The 20196-nt window shown below is 46.7% G+C and overlaps 1 protein-coding gene across 2 annotated transcripts in view; it reads right to left on the reverse strand.

The window, feature by feature from the left end:
* LOC140212911 (uncharacterized) overlaps window positions 1-2749 on the reverse strand; it is a 96055-nt gene extending 93306 nt beyond the window's left edge. For both annotated transcript variants that reach the window (XM_072284027.1, XM_072284026.1), the window contains exon 1: window positions 1950-2749. The gene's annotated coding sequence lies outside the window, so the exon portion shown is untranslated. The remainder of the gene's footprint in view (window positions 1-1949) is intronic.
* Between the last annotated feature and the right edge of the window lie 17447 nt (window positions 2750-20196).

Genomic DNA, 20196 nt, shown 5'->3' on the forward strand with positions numbered 1-20196 from the left:
TTTCCTTAACGCTATGAGCCCAGTAATTCCAGGTCACGAACGGCATGAGCGTTGTCAGCATGACATAGCATTCTCGACATGAAAGTAGCGAGCGCAGATTTTTCTCGGAAGGAAACGCAAGCAAGGCCGATGACTGTAGTTGTGGGACAAGATAGGCTTCAAAAGGCGCCAGCATATTCAGTTAAGTAGTCTACCAGTAAAAGAGGCCGTTAGATTTCTATAGCCTCTATTTAGAAATATACACAAATTTCAACACACCGGTATATTTCTTGCATTAACTAAACCGAATTCATGCGGTAGCCCGTGTACATGAAACTCACGGCACATATTCACGGAACTGCAGGGAAACCCTGCGTGATTGCTCTTTATACCTTCGCGCCTGGTGGTTCTGAGTAATATTCTGTCGGTAGGCACGTCACCAAGCGTCTGACGTCCAATTAAAGCGAAGCAAAGCCGCACTTAAAATCCTGATAGCGGTGTTGCACGCCCCACCCAAAAGAGCACTTTCTCTTGAGTTCCTCATTGCCTCACATTGTTGTTAAAGGGCCCCTGAACCACTCAAAAGCTGAAGGCAGACGATTGATTTCTCTCTCGCATTTGTCACGTCCCCCACGGACCATCGCATTTTTCTACAAGACACGTGGACACTGCGTCCGTAGTGAAAGACACCCAGCCACTCTTTCTTGATTGACAGAATAATTCACTTCCGCTCTTCAGGACTCCGCGCGCTTTGGCTACACGACGATGGTGCCGCACGGTCGGCGGCAAACTGAGTGAACGAGGTGACTTTAGTTGATTGCGCGTAACAGGAAAGCTAGACGACGAACAGAAGTGGGTGTGTGAAATGTATGCTAAATGTGTGCTAGCAGGCGGATTGGAAGTGATGTCCCTTGTATGTGATAACTTCGGCATCTTTAAGGTTTGATGACCTCACAAGCTTCACCTTGTTGAAGTCAAGGTGCGTGAAGAGAGAAACCAATAAATTTCGGAGAGGAGCGCCCCATTCTTTTTAGCCAGGGAAGCCGCATATCACTTGGATCCCGGGATTTCTTCCTCCACGCCACCAAGAACTTAACCAATTACAGCGGAACGCAAGCGCGGCGTTTCTTGTGAAAGAGCAAGCACCGCGCCTTCCAAGTAACTTGGAAGGAAGTGGCAAGTTTAGCGCAGGAAGGAGAGAGTGACGTTACTAGTTTCATATTTGAGAAAAGAACCCGCCTAGCATTTGATTTCATTTGTGTTGTGATAGCGCTATGGAAGCGCCATACATGACTCCCGAAGAGCAGCGCGAATACCATGAGTGACGAAAAAACAGCAATGTCAGTATGCAGAACAGTGTCGTGCTCAGGCGGGGCAGAACCCAGTTCAAGGCTACGTCACACTGTTCTATTGGATCACGTTATACCACAGCTTCTGGCCAACCACCTTCATAGCGTGGACTGGAGCCCCATTTTCTTTCATTATTAGCGGATCTTCAAGAACCCTTTAAAAGCAGCAAGACCATAGCTGCCATCGTCTTTGGGTTAAAGGCAGCTCTTCTTGTGACAAATTTTTTTTTGGCGCGACCTGTTTCCTTCCTCCGGCAAGCTTTATTTCAGTGTATCGCAATAAGGAAGCCGTTTCTAGTTCATGAGCTGCAATCATTGCTCGCGGACAAGCGGAATTGATTGTACGGCGCAAGACATGCGTTCAGTGCGCGTGCGTAGGCCTCAACGCAAACTAGCCAAGCCGTGTTGCAGAAAACATCTCACTGGTCTATTTTTTTTTGGTAGTGATTGCACTGCAAGGAAGAAAGTATTGTAGTCCGTGTTTGCCCAGCACAGCGCGCCTCAGTGCCTTTAAAAGCTCAACGGCAAGTACGACACCGGCATGGGTCGATTTTGTACCTGCCGGGCAGTCGTGGGTTACAAGACGAAGCAAACTAAACTCTGAATTAAACATTCACTTACCCATGTTTGGCGCCGGAACCGCAAATATTCACCTGAGCGACTGGAAAGAGGCCAGAAGAAGGAGAAACCTTGAGCGAACGTCGTGGCTCAGACCTCGCGCAATACTGCCTTTTCTTCTTCTTCTTTGATAGCCGGGCACTTGCTTGCTTGGTTGTTCTTCATTGGTGGCGCTTACCCACTAAGGGGAATTGGCGAAAATCCGGCGGTTCAAGAGAAAACTACAAGGGAGACGAGGAATGCCTAATAGAAAAAGTAAATCAAGGTGAAGTATAACGCCTATCGCACTTCACTCACGAAGATTTGGATTAACTTTCATTTTCCTTCAATGATGGCGCACATCCACGGTGCGGGATCGGCCAAGATTAGGATAGTATTCCGCAACTTCTATTATTACTAAAATTGGTAAAATTGTCTGAATAGAATGAATAAACATACCCTATGAAGAACTTAAGAAAATCTCCCTGAACCAACTATACATTCCCTCACGGCTGAACAAACATCTCTGTGGCAGCTTTTCTTTTTTTTTTTGTGTGTGCCCTAAAATCTAGGTTCATGCCCATGAGACGTATTGGAGAAACGAAAGACGATAAAATTACCATACAGCGCGGAGGAATATTAGAATGAATACCTATGTATTTATTTATTTATTTACTTATTTGTACATGCTGCCGCCAACGTATGGTTATTGCAGGAGTAAGAAAAGAACAACGAATTTCACAGATACATTACGACTAATAAATAGCAGTAAGAAATTCATCTCAAGTGCATTCGCGTACATTCCCGGGCAACACATTCTGGCACTGAATGGTACGAAGAAAAATAGCACTCTACAAAAACAAGTCTGAACAAGGACTATAAAGAACAATATTTAGTGGATGATATTGACGATTATTTGAGGCTGCTGAAAATGAAATATAATCACAAGAAGAACAACGTGGTGAATTCACATTATTGTGCAAAAACTTCAAGCTGTCAAAGTGGACACTTTTCCGCAGTGTGAATAACTTCAGGTTAGAAAAGTTGAAAGAGAGAGGAAAATATCTATCATAACGACGAGAGATAAATCTGACAGGTTTTTTTTTTCTGTAGTGAGTCTAAGAATTTGACGTCTTCTTTTGTGATGGGGATCCCATATGATAGAGGCGTGCTCTAATATTGAACGTAATAGGGTATATAAGTTAACAATCTAGTGCGTTTTGGTTCGGATGGGTGGGTGCACTGCAAATAACCAAGGCGTCGAAGAGCTTTTTTGCAAGCTAGTTCAATGTGCGAAGACGAAGACGTATCGTGAAAAAGGAACTCCCAAACATTTATATTGGTTAACTCTGTTGAAGGTTTGGCTGTTAAAGGCGTATGTAAAATGTGATAAAGAACGACGCCATGAATATGATAAAAGGACAGTTTTGCTGAAGTTGATTATCATCTGCCACTGTTTGCACAAGCTGCAAATCAACTTGAAACATGTGTTAAGAGTGACGTGATCAGATATTCCTTTGATGACATGGTATATGACACAATCGTCCGCATTTAGGCGCATTTATCAGGAAATAATGGAAGGGAGATCATTTAGATAAAGTAAGAACAGCAGATGGCCGAGCACGGAGCCTCGCGGTACACCTGAGCACCAGGGATTTATTAGAGCTAAAAAGTACGCATTGTGACCGTTGAGAGAGAAAACTAGACAACTAGTATACAATATTACAGTTATTTAAAATACTTTGAAGTTTATGCATGAGTTTTGTGTGAACTACTACATCAAAATTTTTGAAAATCAATAAATGAAGCGTCAATTTACACCGACATCGAGAGACTGGCCTAAGGCGTGGGCGATTTCTACGAGCTGTGAGACTGTGCCCAGGCCTTTTCTAAAACCATGTCGAGAAGTAAACAGGATGTCACTAGACTCAACAAACCCGGCTATAAGCTTATATACGATATGCTCTACTAACTTGCCACATTGGGACGTAAATGAAATTGGCCCTTAATTTGTCAAAGTGTGCTTGTGCCAAGATTTGTATAATGGAATAACCATAGCAACTTTACATAAATTATGCGCTTCACAAGTGGGCAAGAATATTTAAAATATAATGGTAAGGAATTCGCAAGTCTATAAGGAGTAATGCAAAAGAAATGTGTTTGGAATGTCATCAGGGCTTGGATTCTTTTTTGAATCAAGATTTAAAGCACCTTACTCGCTCACTTCTATGTCATCTATGGAAGTATCTGCAACGCAATCAAGAGGGGCAGCCTCAATATTATCTCAAGTAAAAGTTAATTTGAATGGATGGATGGATACAACTTTCTTGTATGTCCGGCAAGGTTTAACGCGACCCGCGCTCAGGTCTCCCACGGAGGAACGTCAAGGCCCTGCCTCAACGCCGCTTCACGGGCTTGCTGGACTGCCAACATCTGAATTCCGAGGTCTGAGCTGCGCAGAGCGGCGGCCCACCTCGACGACAGGGTCTCCGGAGTAACTGCCATCCCTTCTATAACTACATTGCACTCCCACAGCATGTGTTTGAGTGTTGCTGGTCCTTCCTGGCACAATTTGCACGTGTCGTCCTGATGCTTATCTGGGAAGATACGTTTGAGACGGAATAGATTAGGGAACGTGTTCATTTGAAATGCTGTTAAACAATTTTGAAATTTCAAATGGATCACAAGTAGTTAGCCCGTTAAATGTAAATAAATTTTGTCACTTTTTGTAGGCTGGAAATGAGTAAGGCTGTCTCTGAAATATAGCAGGAAGATCACAGGAATAAAAAAATTTGTTGATGTAAAAATCTGTTTATTATGCAAAAATGAACGGAATTGGAATGACTCCGGAATAATTCCACATTTTCACGACCCCGTCATAGAATGGGAATGGAATGGAGCGCATTTTGCCCCGATTGGGATAGGAATGGAATTACGTCTTTTCCGGAAATAGAGCGCTTTCTATGTACGCCTTGTTTTTGTGAAAATATGCCGAAGAACCAACCAGTCCACGTTGAAACATTAATAAATCAGTACCTGGAATTCAACAATACAGCAGTATTGTTAAAATCGCTTAGCGGGTTACAAGCACGGTAGATTTATAAGAAACACGGTTACTAATATCATGTCGATATAGACTGAGTTGCTTCGAAGTTTGTCTCGATTCTTCATGTAACCGCGGTTCTATGCCGCTGGTATCCGTCGTGCGGAACTGCGGCGGTGGCATACGCCTCACCCCCCCGCCCTCCCCTAACGCCTCGTGATCTTTTTTTATTGCGAAGCAATACTACTTTAGGTCGCACTTCAGCCCGTTCCGTGGCGAGGCGGTGGTAGGCAACATTGACCTTTAGCGTGACCTCGCTGCGTGACGTCACACCACGTGACCTAGAGTGACGTCACACCAGCTGTGTAAAAACGGGGCCCCATCTCACGCCGTCGCGAGGCGAGGCGGTAACCACCAACGGCGGCCTAACTCCCGCTCCTCTCACCAGGGGCGCTACGGCGGGTGTGACGTCACACCAGCTGTGTAAAAACGGGGCCCCATCTCACGCCGTCGCGAGGCGAGGCGGTAGCCACCAATGGCGGCCTAACTCCCGCTCCTCTCACCAGGGGCGCTACTATTGCTTCGCAATCACCAGGCTTAACCAAGCTAAGCCACGGCCGCTTTTTTTTTTTTTACCTCGGCGGCTTCGCCCTGGCCGCCTGCCGTCTCCCCACCCTTCATTTCTTTCTTTTTGCTTCTGTCGCCGTCGGCGACTCAGACGCATACACGATGAACTGTGCGCCCTCTTGCTCAATACAGAGAGAGAGAGAGAATAAACTTTTGAAAGCATTGGTTCGCGAAGCCACCCGAAGCAGGAGAACCCACGTAACTGTGGCCACGGCGGCGCTTCCCCGAACCACAATGCGACGATTCGCGCCAAAAAAGAAAAGAAACCACGTTGGCTCTGTTCCAGGGAGCTCTGTTCTACTGCAAATGAAAAGCGCTTACCGAATGCACTGCCACACTGGCTCCTGCGCCCAGCGGCTCACGAGCGCAGTAGGTCCGCCAACATGGCACATTGTAAACGATTCTTTGGAAACTACGCGACAAGAAAACAAACAAGCTTCACGCGGCAAGCCTTGCTCCGAAGCTATAGATTTGATTCGGCACCTGAAAAGTAAGAGACGGACGTGAGCACGCCCAACAAGAGGCAGGGCTGGCAAGCCAGCCGAAGATAACGTCGGCCTTCACCGCTGGTTGCAGCTCTGTGCCTGTTCATCAAAAGGCTGCTCTTGACGACGCCATAAGCAACGTGATTTTCACTTACATGGAGCCCCCTTTTATGTTGTCGAGTGGGAGGGATTCAAACGGTTCGTAATGGTAAGTTTGACCATATTATAAGCCACCTTTCATCAATGTAACTGCTTTGTATTCTTTCAAATTCAGGTTGGCGTCTCGGGCTACAAGTTGCCTTCGCAGGATGACCTCAGAGAGAAGTTCCTGCACGGGTAGGCATCAACGCTGCAGACCAAATTATGATCGTCTTTGACGGCAGTGGAGTACGTCTGTATCGCACTGGACCTGTGGACGTCGAGGTCTAGGATGGGCTTCCTGGCTGTCGAAGCAACATTCGTGGAGAGCGACTGCACGGCTCACACGTACCTCCTCAGTTTCACTCGCTTGAAGGGGAGCCATACAGCTGCTCGGATCCGCTCCGAAAACTACGCAGTATTGCTGCAGTGGAACATCGCTGACAAGGTGAAATATGTATTTGCGTACAGTTTTGCCTCCGTTAAGTGTTTTCATCTCATTTTCCAGGTTCTTAGCGTGGCCACAGACAACGCTTCATGAGTGAAAAAGGCATATGCATTTTTCATTTACAAGGTGGGAGACTGAAGAGGACGATGATCATTACAATTTTGATGACTGCCCGGAACGCTTAACCAAGCAGCTTTTATTAGAGTTCCATCAGTTATCATCAGTTATCATTTATCATTAGAGTTCCATCAGTTCCATCATTTGGCTCCACCGCCCACTGCCTGCAGCTTGCCGTACAAGATGCCATTCGGCAAGTATGCCCTATTAAAAAACATATTAACGCTATAGCGTTAAGGAGCTCGTCTCGCAAAAAAGCCGGTGTCGTCGGTGTCGGCGTCCGCGGAATTGGCCGTGAGCGATAAATCTAGGCAGGCACTTCATGAATAAAAAAACAACTTGCAAGATGGGCTGGGTGGGAATCGAACCAGGGTCTCCGGAGTGTGAGACGGAGACGTTACCATTCAGCCACGAATTTTTTTTTTCTTTTTTCCACTCAGCCACGAGTTCGATGCTTCAAAGCGGTGCAAAAGCGCCTCTAGTGAATGCGGTGTTGCCTTACAAACGAGCCGTAGAAAGTTATACTGTGGTGTAATTCGGTAATTATGAACATGTAACTTACAGAAGTCGCAGTTACACGAGTAGTGAAGTGCGTTTCCGCTACATTTCTTCAGCGCTTTCCGCACACGGAAAGCCATCTTGCGGCAAACACAGCAGACCCCCTCCTCTCAATGTACGTCGCTGCCCCGACAGGTGGCGCGCCACGCGCGCATTGGGGTTGTGCGGGGACAGGTGCGAGGCGCGGCGCGTCCCGGACTCCCTCTCCCCTAACGACGTTTCTCCTTGCTCCCTCACGGGTTGCAGAATCAAGCGTCCTTCCATTCTTTAGATCACTATCTGTCTATCTCTTTGCCCGTGCCGATCACGACGTTTGGCTGGCGTGCATCGTTTCCCCGGGGCTCCGAGACACCGAGTTCTTTGGTTCGTTCCGCTTGCTCAGGTGCACGTTTCGTTGCCGCGCCGAACGCTCCGTTGTTCGACGCTCACCGCGTCCTTTGCGGGGCGCCTCGTAAGTGATCGCTGCGCCGTAGCCCATTGTCTTACACCCCTTGGCGGGTCGACGGGAACGCTCTCGCGTTCCACTCTTGAAGGCGAAGCTTAAGCGTCCTCGAATTTTTGATTTCATCTTATGTGCATTGATCCGTCGCTCATTTATTACTATGTTCATAAACGATTGTCTGGGCAAAGCTTTGCTAAATAAGTCGCCATGACAGCATGAACAAAGGATGCATGAACGTAATAGTTGCAGTTTCAAAAGCAAGAGAAGAGAACTGTGCTTATTACAGTTTCGGTGGTTTAAAGCTTTATAATGCAACTACTCCCTGCGCATGTATAGCTGAATTTTCGACCATGGTTAACTTTTTCATGTTGGAAGATTGGTGGGGTATTTGCTGTCATGGCCGAGATCACGAACTCTACTTCCTTTCGTTTTTCTGCCGCAGGCCAGGCACCAAGCTTACGTGACTTCCAGGTCTGCTCTCACCGCGTCAATAAACCGTTCTCAAATATCTCTATAGACAAAGAACAGTGCTACTAGATGGTGCAGTGTGTTCAGAAAGAAGCCCGAGAGAGGAGCGCGTGCGGCATGACGCATGATGGTCCGGCACGCCATGCTAACCACGTGGTTCGGGGTGGCCGCCCTAGATGGCGCTGAGTGTTTCTGAGTGAAGTGCGAAAGGATATTCCCGCTGCCGCACATGCCTCTTACATAATTCTTTCCACGAGAAGCAATACGCTGTATTCCTATGTAGATTTGATGCTAACGCATTACTGTCGAGAGTGATCGTGAGAAAGCCGCAATTTTCTACATTTGCAATTCATTGCTTTTTTTGTGTTGGACATGTTACTTCCATTTTCTAGCTCATGCGATATGCCGTGGTGCATGCAAGTTGACGTGTAAGAAAGCATTTTTATTCTCGAAGGTTGGAGCTGGTGAACCGTGTGTTTTAGCTTTGTGTTCTTGCCTCTACGCTAAATTATTAGGGCCAAAATATAAAGGGAGTTCTAGCGAGACGCTATTTCCCGCATTTCACGCGTTTTCCATGTGTTGAGCTTTGGTTATAGCTTATAGCTTTGGATATAGCTTCTCAAATACTCAATGCGATCGCACGAAGAGAAACAAATGTCACTAACTAATGCGCCAGAGACAAAGGACGACAGCAAGAAGCACACAGGACAGAACGCTACTCTCCTGTGTGTCCTTGCGTTTTGCCCTGTGTGCTTCTTGCTGTCGTCCTTTGTCTTTATCGCGCTATGTGATGATCTGTGAAGTCTGTAATATACACCAACTAACCCAGCTGTCTTCTCTAATCAAGCACACTGTCTATGGCACGGATGCTTCACTTCTAGCCCGGCTAAGTTTTTCATTTTGTTTCACCTGATTACCGACGAAATGGAGCGATTTGTAGGTTGGAGAATAGCAGTACATTCTTCCAGAAATAATTGCTGTGCATAAGCGATGGAGTATTGATGTAATGACGGTGCATTAAAGGCATGGCAGAGTTCATGCCCTAGTGTTCAAGAGATGCCCTGTACCCTGACCGCCGTGCTTCCCGTTAGCCCAGTTGAGCTCGGTGCCCGCCGGGTGCTACGATTCAGCGTTTATTATGCGATGTTTGTGCGCGGCAAGGAGCACCAAGAAAAAAGTATGTTGAAAGGAGCCGTATTGAGCATGTTGCGCATAAACGCAAACGATTGGGAAACAACGCTGGATGCCGATTCGGTGGGGCGTCTTATAAAATAACGTTTCTGTCGACCAGCTTTTTTCTAAACGTCGTGGACAGACCTGGCCTGGAATGTTTACCGTAAACTCCAACCGCCGGAATGTTGCGTTACTCATCCTCGTCCATCACTTTTCTTCCACTGAACTGTGCTCCAGTTGGCAAAGCCTGTGCTCGTTGCGTAGCCATCAACCTCGTCACCGAGCGCGCTGTGGGCCGCGGGCGTTGCTGTCTATAAGAGCCTTTTCTTCTCAGCGGCCTTTGCTTTATAGTTTCATCGTTTTTGTCTGATCATGAAGTAAGCCTGATAAGTTTGCCTCTGGCTCCTGGTGGTCTATCAGAGGCAACAATTATCGCAAGTGGCCGCTCTACAACTCAGCTAGCCGGAAGGCAGGGGATGGCAGGAAAGACAGCCCTTGTCTTCATCGTCCTTTCGATCCTTTTCTCTATGCACCCACTGTAAGTCAAGGTTGCAATGGAACACCAACCAGCTCGCGCCCAAATCTCCAACCTCCGGCAGTCATAAAACCGTGCACTTGCCTGATGCCGTCATCTCTCAGATAGACTACTCCTCTGTTGACTTAGATGACTACTAAGGAGCAAGTGCGCTCTCATGTACACAATTTGCAGACTTCGGGTGCTGACAATTTCATAGCAGTTTTGTAGCGCTTCTCACATTGTTCACAATGTGAATGCTCAGTGCCACCGACGAACCTCACCCGGCAGAGTTCGGCCCGCACCTAGACAAGCATTCTTTGGACTCACACAGCCAAAGCCACAAGGCAATTTCATAGCTTCTTTGCAGCGTATACCCTTCATACATTCCAGTGACTTTTCCCGCAAACATGCACGGTAACTGGGCGTGCACCCTACGAGAATAATTGCAAGAGAATAATCTTAAGCGGCCGAAATTACTCACGAGACGCTATTGACGGCTTAAACAATTTGCTTCTAAGCTTGCAATTGCACAAAGCTCACGAGTATCATGGGTGCTTCCTGTTCACGAGTGCTCGTGCGGTCGAGTAATTTGCATTTTAAAACACGAAGTTCGTAATTATAGCTCATATTATACTCCAAAAGTATTCGAACAACCAAATTTGCATTTGTTTACAGCCCTATCGCTGCCTCTGAAGATTGAATAGAGCAAGTTTGCGAAAGAACGATAAGCTCATCATTCCTGCTCCCAGAAAGCCTTGCAAATTGCTGTCGAAGGTAGCCAACAAACCAACAAACTAATTTATGAGAAGTCTTCTCAGCGCTGCCATTCGACGAGAAAAACACGAACATGTGTGCTCTTGCCGCGTCAGCTTCATTTGAAAAACATGGGCATGTGTGTTCCTCCGGAGTCGGCATCAAGTGACTTCGTCACTTCGTTAGTGCCAGCTCAATGCGATATGGCAAAGTTTGCTGGCGGATAAATCGGTGACTACGCCAAATTGCATTTGGTTTTGCAAACCCTTTTTATTCTACTGCACATTTTTGTATGTGCGACGGCAAAGGCAGCCGACACAGCGGAGGCCGAAGAAATTGCCGTGGCGCTGGCGGCAGTAGAAGGATATAGGACAGGCAGGCCTCTAAACATCTTAACAGACTCGAAGGAAGCGTGCAGAAATTACACCAGGGGCAGGATTTGCAAAGCCGCCCTCAGAATTCTTGGCGGAGCCAACTTCGCCGAGAGGAACGTTACGCACAAGTTAATTTGGATTTCGGCCCACGCAGGCATAGAGGGTAACGAAATGGCAGACAGCCTACCTCGAGAGACCACGTTCCGAGCAGAGCAGTCGCGCGCCCCGGAGTATCACCCACACGCTTGTGAAGGCGGATACACAGAAATCTTAAACTTATACAGAGGGACGAGAGCCAAATATCCCCCACCGCACAAAGCTCTAACGCAGGAGGAAGCAACGAGTTGGCGCAGATTGCAGGCAAACTCCTTCCCAAATTTATACATCCTAAACCAAATGTACCCAACACAATACAGAGACACCTGCCCATGGTGCGGGGCCACACCCACACTATACCATGTCACATGGGAATGTAAACACAATAAATCATTCCACCAACACAATAACCCGAGTGCGGAGGAATGGGAGAGTTGGCTTACCAGCTGCGAGCTCACGGCCCACAGGGCCTTAGTGCAGCACGCTAGTGAGGTAGCTAGGCTCAGTGGAGCCCTGGAATAGGGGCCCACCCTTGCCGGAAGAGGCTCCAAGTCGCCGCAGCCCAAGACGACCGAGACCTCGAGACGCTAAATCCTTGAAGGAACCAAATAAAGTTTCTCTCTCTCTCTCTCTCTCTCTAGAGAACAGGTGAAGACTCGTGCAGACACTCCGGTAGGAAATGACTACGAGACGCCTCAGTGTTACACAGTAGAAAGCGAATGTACATAAGCCACTCTCCGCGCTACTTGTAAATGCACCGTAGCAAACCAGGGCAGACCCTATGTATTTGCGCAGTCAGAAATCTAATAAGAAAGGTTGGTGGGTTAAATGCTTGCGAAACGTTAAAAAAACTCCAGAAGCTCTTCTTGTGATGATGTTCGAGGCATGCGAGTAGCCACACGAAACTTATAATGCTGTATACGGAAAGGCGGCCGTCTGCTGTACAGTCCACCTCTAAATTTAGAAACCCGCATAACCAAAAAAGTATAATGCTTTCGTATTCTGTACACACAGCATGTTCATGAAATTAGCGGCCTTAACGATTTTATGAAAATAATTTCTTGAGAAAAAGAACAATAGCAGCTTTTAGCAAGTGACAAATAATACCAGAGGTGGGCGAATACACGAAACTGTCGAATAACGAAACGAATAGTGTCCCGTGCGATTTGGGCTTCCAATCGAGTAGTGACTTTTCATATATGCAAATAGTTTTCCAATTAATTTTGAATATTTGAGAACGTCAACTGCGCCGAAATAAACATAACGTTGGCGCCAAAGTAAAGTAAGTGTTCATCCCAGAGAACATAGTCTAGTCATGAAATATAACAACTCGCGTAGTGGAGGAGGACTTTTCATTGAAACTCCCATTTCGCAAATTAGCTACTCTCTATACCAGGTGGAGTTGGAGCAAAAAAAAAAAAAAAACTGAAGTACGAAGGTCTCCTTTTACCGGTGAATAAGTTACTTATCTCATTTTATGAAAAGGAAACCAATAAATATGCATGCTGTTATGCTTAGCCATGTCCCGGGCAAAATTATTGTGTGCGGGATACCTTTAAACGTGTTTTCTGGCTCAAGTACATCGTGCCTTTTTTTAAGATGGACGCATTCTTCTTATGCAACAAGTTTGCAGCTATATAAAGGTGTTAAAAATATATGTGGTCCATAAAATTATCTTTGCAAATGCGCCTCTCCACATGAGAAGATAGTGAAGTTGTTATTACGATTAAACCCGCAAAAATACTGCAGGCAGGTGTTTACGTGTGAATAGCTCAGACACAATGCACAAAGGCGCTACTTTATCAAAAACCGAGTGAGTCACCATCCTCAGAATTGAAAACAAGGTGTAGGTGGACAACGGATAAACCTGGTCGAATTTACACGTTTAAAAATGAATATTATGCTTGCATGAAATAAGAACAAGCATACCAAGTGCTACTCAGACCCATTTTTAAGGCTACGCTGTAGTGCGGCAGGAGAACTAAACTGAAGATTTGGGTAGATACCTCGCTCTACTGAAACTGGTCTTCGCTCTTAGGTTATGGAAACGCCAGTATATTGCAATGATTGAAGAAGCCACAAGATTAGGCTAAATTATTATAACAGCAGCCAGTCTTGAAGCTGATTGTCAGTTCGTGACAAATTGATAAATAGCGACAGTAGTAGCGATAATACATGAGAACGAGAATAATAGTTGCTAATAATATTATAACCGTTATTTCTACTTATAATAAAATGTATAGCACCGGATGTCTCAGCGAGCAGTCCCAAAAGTTTGCTAATTTTGTCTATGGCAGATAGCACTATTCCAGTCCTTTAGCTGGTCCACTCGAAGAGGCAGACATTACTTGCGCAAGAAATTGAAATGCATGATGGATTAATCAGCAAACATTAAATACTTAACTTCTCAATGAATTACCTTACAGCAAATGTTGCAATTTACATATTCTAGCAGGCGCCTTCTCAAGGGGAAACACACTTCGAACCAATACTCAGTATGACACCACATCAATTCATTGGCGTTGCAGTTGTTTTTGGGGTTCTCGAATAAAACGACGTATTGCTAACAAAGTAATAGGCATAAGAGCGCATTTTTATCGCATATTTTGACGGCGCATATCTCGTAAGTGGTGTCTACCACAGAATTGTATTCAAGTGAACATTTAAAATGGATATGCCTTTTAGTCTCACGAGCCAGAATTCTTTAATTGCAATATATGCCATTGGGTATTAGAAAAAAAAACAAAATTCATGAATGTTTGTTAATTAGAAAATTATGACTCAATTTCTTGGGCGAGAAATGTCTCTATCTTTCAGTAGACCAATTTTGGAACGGAATTGTGATATTTGCCACAGGGCATAAGAAAAGGAAGTTGATAGTGTTCGCTAGAACTCCCTTCATATTTTGGCCCTAATAATTTAGCGTAGAGGCAAGAACACAAAGCTAAAACACACGGTTCATCAGCTCCAACCTTCGAGAATAAAAAGGCTTTCTTACACGTCAACTTGCATGCACCACGGATATATCGCATGAGCTAGAAAATGGAAGTAACATGTCCAACAGAGAAAAAGCAATGAATTGCAAATGTAGAAAATTGCGGCTTTCTCACGATCACTCTCGACAGTAATGCGTTAGCATCAAATCTACGTAGGAATACAGCGTATTGCTTCTCGTGGAAAGAACTTTGTAAGAGGCATGTGCGGCAGCGGGAATATCCTTTCTCACTTCACTCAGCGCCATCTAGGGCGGCCACCCCGAACCACGTGGTTAGCATGGCGTGCCGGACCATCATGCGTCATGCCGCACGCGCTCCTCTCTCGGGCTTCTTTCTGAACACACTGCACCATCTAGTAGCACTGTTCCTTGTCTATAGAGAAATTTGAGAACGGTTTATTGACGCGGTGAGAGCAGACCTCGAAGTCACGTAAGCTTGGTGCCTGGCCTGCGGCAATAAAACGAAAGGAAGTAGAGTTCGTGATCTCGGCCATGACTGCAAATACCCCACCAATCTTCCAACATGAAAAAGTTAAGCATGGTCGAAAATTCAGCTATACATGCGCAGGGGGTAGTTGCATTATAAAGCTTTAAACCACCGAAACTGTAATAAGCACAGTTCTCTTCTCTTGCTTTTCAAACTGCAACTATTATGTTCATGCTGTCATGGCGACTTATTTAGCAAAGCGTTGCCCAGGCAATCGTTTATGAAAATAGTAATAAATGAGCGGCGTATCAATGCACATAAGATGAAATCAAAAATTGGAGGACGCTTAAGCTTCGCCTTCAAGAGTGGAACGCGACAGCGTTCCTGTCGACCGCCCAGGGGTGTAAGACAATGGGCTACGGCGCAGCGATCACTTACGAGGCGCCCCGCGTCGGACGCGGTGAGCGTCGAACAACGGAGCGTTCGGCGCCGCAACGAAACGTGCGCCTGAGCAAGCGGAACGAACCAAAGAACTCGGTGTCTCGGAGCCCCGGGGAAACGATGCACGCCAGCCAAACGTCGTGATCGGCACGGGCGAAGAGATAGACAGATAGTGATCAAAAGAATGGAAGGACGCTTGATTCTGCAACCCGTGAGGGAGCAAGGAGAAACGTCGTCAGGGGAGAGGGAACCCGGGACGCGACGCGACTCGGACCTGTCCCCGCACAACCCCAATGCGCGCGTGGCGCGCCACGTGTCGGGCCAGCGCCGTACATTGAGGACGGGGTCTGCTGTGTTTGCCGCAAGATGGCTCTGCGTGTGCGGAAAGCGCTGAAGAAATGTAGCGGAAACGCACTTCGCTACTCATGTAACTGCGACTTCTGTAAGTTACATGTTCATAATTACCGATATACACCGCTGTATAACTTTCTAAGGCTCGTTTCTAAGGCAACACCGCATTCACTAGAGGCGCTTTTGCACCGGATTTGAAGCAACGAACTCATGCCTTAGTGGTAACGTCTCTGTCTTATACTCCGGAGACCCTGGTTCGATTCCCACCCAGCCCATCTTGCAAGTTGTTTTTTATTCATGGAGTGCCTGCCGGGATTTATGGCTCACGGCCAACGCCGCGGACGCCGACGCCAACGACACCGGCTTTTTTGCGACACGAGCTCCTTAACGCTATCGCGTTAATACGTTGTTTAATAGGGTATACTTGCCGAATGGCGTCTTGTACGGCGAGCTGCAGGCTGTGGGCGGTGGAGCCAAATTGAAATTGCTCTAACTGATGGAACTCTAATAAAAGCTGCTTGGTTAAGCGTTCCGGGCAGTCATCAAAATTGTAATGATCATCGTCCTCTTCAGTCTCCCACCTTGTAAATGCATATGCCTTTTTCACTCATGAAGCGTTGTCTGTGGCCACGCGAAGAACCTGGAAAATGAGATGAAAACACTTAACGGAGGCAAAATTGTACGCAAAATACATATTTCACCTTGTCAGCGATGTTCCACTGCAGCAATACTGCGTAGTATTCGGAGCGGATCCGAGCAGCTGTATGGCTCCCCGTCAAGCGAGTGAAACTGAGGAGGTAGTCTCGTCCACTCTTAGGGTGAACACGGCTCACCGTGGCCGCGCTCCGCGGGGCGCCAGTGCGTCCGGCGCGGCGGCGCATCGAAGCGAAGCGGCGCAGGCGCACAGGGACCCAGGGGAGGTGCTTCGCGTCGTCTGCTACAGCGCTGGAGCGCGCCGCCTCTTGCTTTGCTGTAAAGTGCTGGGGCCCTATTATTTTACTCTCACAGCATTTGGTGCAGTGCATACCGAGAAACCTATTAGGCGCGCTCTTCTTGGTTGGAGTCATCATGTGATGAGCCTAGCGCGCCGTGTCGCGCATGTCTTGATGCTAGGACGAATTTGCTTAATTGACTTAAGAAAACGACTGAAACCCGCTATAAATTTCGCAAAAAGTAATAGAGCGATTGTTCAATCACGCATCATCATATTTGCCATAGATTTTACCATTAAGGAGGGCAATACCATTACTTCGACAGCAACTAAGAAGTGATATCCACTGCTTCGTGCTCTCTTATTGACGCGTTAATGTCGCTGGTAGGAGAGCATGGAGCGCTTTACGCAATGTAGGAAAGTGCTCTCCCCGGCACAGCAACGGATTGGGTGGCAATTTTACTCCCCCTTTTCCTCTTTCTACATCCTATAAAAAAACTAAATTCATTTTTGTTGTCGCTGTTTGGGTAATATCACTGAAGTGGTGCCGGTCCTCTGACGGCTACCTGACGCGAGAAGTTGCATTCTCATTCAGAGGAATCGTCGGTCAATTATTTGATTACATTGATTAGGTGGAGTAAGACATGTGGCGCCGACGTCTTTTGGTTGTTTATTTTTTTCTCCTTGGCGTCAATGCACGCCGCATGCGAATGCTGTTTCCGTCCGTTTCGAATAGGTAATTCGAGTGGAAAATCTATAATCTACATGTCTGTTTTCTAGCTTAAATTACGTCTTAAATTACGTCGGGCAATTAAGTCGTTATTCGCTTTTATTTCATTTCAGTACTTCCTCGGAATAGGCCATATGCATATTCTCACCAGCATATAATAATTTGTTAATTGTGTGGTATACGTCCCGGAGCGACACATGGCCCGTGCGTTACGCCATAGAGGTGGGCATCGGATAAATTTGGAGATTAGGAGCAATTGATTTCTTTTTTGAGGGGGTAGGCGGTGGTGGGCTGGGCTGTGTGGGTAAAACCCAAATATGAATACGGCACAGGAACCCTTGCCGCGGACAAGCGGTGCTGTTGCCGTCGTAGGGAAGTGGCCGGTCCGTGTGTTGGACGAACGCGGCCACGATATTTAAACCGGCGGTCATGAGGCCGGCCCGGTGTCGTCTGCACAAAGCGTGCCGGTGGTCGGCAAATGGGCTCGCCATTTCTAAAAGCTAAGCCCGGCCCAAGCCAGATTGCTGTGGTCGGGCCAGTCTACTTTTTAACTGACCATAGGCGTCAGCCCGATCAACCGCCAACACTCCCGCCTTTCTTTTTGCTTAAGTCATGCTACCCCATCTTAGCTTAATATGATGATGCGGTGCAGCCAACGACTAGTCAACTGTGTGACTGGCCGCTCAGGAGTTAAAGATTCTGGTATGACTCGCCAAGTCGAAAGGCACCAGAGGTGTTTCCATTAAACGCATTTCCGTCGACTTGCATGATGAATTGCATTTTCTTCGGTTGCTGGTTGCCATGGCACTTCAATAAAAACGCTGTAACAGTGCAGGATAATTTTATTTCCCCGGTGCACTTTGGAAACTAGCCATGTCGCTGGTACTGGAAAAAGAAAGACGACGCAATGTAGATATGTGCCTACAAAACTTCTCAACGCGTTGTATTGGAGATCACCAAAAGGCCACTGAAAACTGTAAATAGAATCGTCCAGGCTTACAAGAAGGATGGAAGAATTGCGGATGCTCCCCGTAAAGCCCGGCAACGAGTGACCATTGTTGCGGCTGCTGCTGCAAACCCGACCTCCACCGTTCGAGAAATTAAGAACAGCCTCAGGCTGGGTGGCGTCCCTGACACGACTATGAAGCGTCGCCTCTACGCCCCAGCCTATGAAATAGCGCGAAAAAATGATTGTATTTTTACCCTCATCACTTATAAAAGACATGCTAAGTGATTTATGCGGTGAGAAGGTTGTTTATGTTTCTGTATATTGATTTAGCAGGCTGTTCACAAGCTGTAGACTGAAACAGCAGGAAAATGCTACAGCTAGTGAAGTGCGCCTTCCCGCAATGCCGCCTCGGGCACTCAGTCACCTGGGTCTAGCGAAGTGTACCTTACAGAACAGCAAGAGGTGGCGCGCTCCAGCGCTGTAGCAGACGACGCGAAGCACCTCCCCTGGGTCCCTCTGCGCCTGCGCCGCATCGCTTCGATGCGCCGCCGCGCCGGACGCACTGGCGCCCCGCGGAGCGCGGCCACGGTGAGCCGTGTTCACCCTAAGAGTGGACGAGACTGTACGTGTGAGCCGTGCAGTCGCTCTCCACGAATGTTGCTTCGACAGCCAGGAAGCCCATCCTAGACCTTGACGTCCACAGGTCTAGTGCGATACAGACGTACTCCACTCCGGTCAAAGACGATCATAATTTGGTCTGCAGCATTGATGCCTACCCGTGCAGGAACTTCTCTCTGAGGTCATCCTGCGAAGGCAACTTGTAGCCCGAGACGGCAACCTGAATTTGAAAGAATACAAAGCAGTTACATTGATGAAAGGTGGCTTATAATATGGTCAAACTTACCATTACGAATCGTTTGAATCCCTCCCACTCGACAACATGAAAGGGGGCTCCATGTAAGTGAAAAGTATAATGGTAAGTTCCTTACCATTATATTTTAAATGTTCTTGCCCACTTGTGAAGCGCCGGATTTATGTAAGGTTGCTATGATTATTCCATTATACAAATCTTGGCATAAGCACACTTTGACAAATTAAGGGCCAATTTCATTTACGTCCCAATGTGGCAAGTTAGTGGAGCACATCGTATATAAGCTTATAGCCGGGTTTGTTGAGTCTAGTGACATCCTGTTTACTTCTCGACATGGTTTGAGAAAAGGCCTGAGCACATTCTCACAGCTCGTAGAAATCACCCACGCCTTAGGCCAGTCTGTCAATGTCGGTGTAAATTGAAGCTTCATTTATTGATCTTCAAAAACTTTTGATGTAGTAGTTCACACCAAACTGTTGCATAAACTTCAAAGTATTTTAAAGCACTGTAATATTGTATACTAGTCGTCTAGTTTACCCGCCGTGGTTGCTCAGTGGCTATGGTGTTGGGCTGCTGAGCACGAGGTCGCGGGATCGAATCCCGGCCACGGCGGCCGCATTTCGAAGGGGGCGAAATGCGAAAACACCCGTGTACTTAGATTTAGGTGCACGTTAAAAAACCCCAAACGGTCAAAATTTCCGCAGTCCCCCACTACGGCGTGCCTCGTAATCAGAAAGTGGTTTTGGCACGTAAAACCCCATAATTTAATTTTTTTTAGTTGTCTAGTTTTCTCTCTCAACGGTCACACTGCGTACTTTTTAGCTCTAATAAATCCCTGGTGCTCAGGTGTACCGCGAGGCTCCGCGCTCGGCCATCTGCTGTTCTTACTTTATCTAAATGATCTCCCATCTATTATTTCCTGAAAAATGCGCTTAAATGCGGACGACTGTGTCATATACCATGTCATCAAAGGAATATCTGATCACGTCACTCTTAACACATGTTTCAAGTTGATTTGCGGCTGGTGCAAACAGTGGCAGATGATAATCAACTTCAGCAAAACTGTCCTTTTATCATATTCATGGCGTCGTTCTTTATCACATTTTACATACGCCTTTAACAACAACACCTTGAACAGAGTTAACCAATATAAACATTTGGGAGTTCCTTTTTCACACGATACGTCTTCGTCTTCGCACATTGAACTAACTTGCAAAAAAGTTCTTCGACGCCTTGGTTATTTGCAGTGCACCCACCCATCCGAAACAAAACGCACTAGATTGTTAACATATATACCCTATTACGTTCAATATTAGAGCACGCCTCTATCATATGGG

This window comes from Dermacentor andersoni, chromosome 8 (genome assembly GCF_023375885.2).
Source record: "Dermacentor andersoni chromosome 8, qqDerAnde1_hic_scaffold, whole genome shotgun sequence".
Lineage (NCBI taxonomy): Eukaryota > Metazoa > Arthropoda > Arachnida > Ixodida > Ixodidae > Dermacentor > Dermacentor andersoni.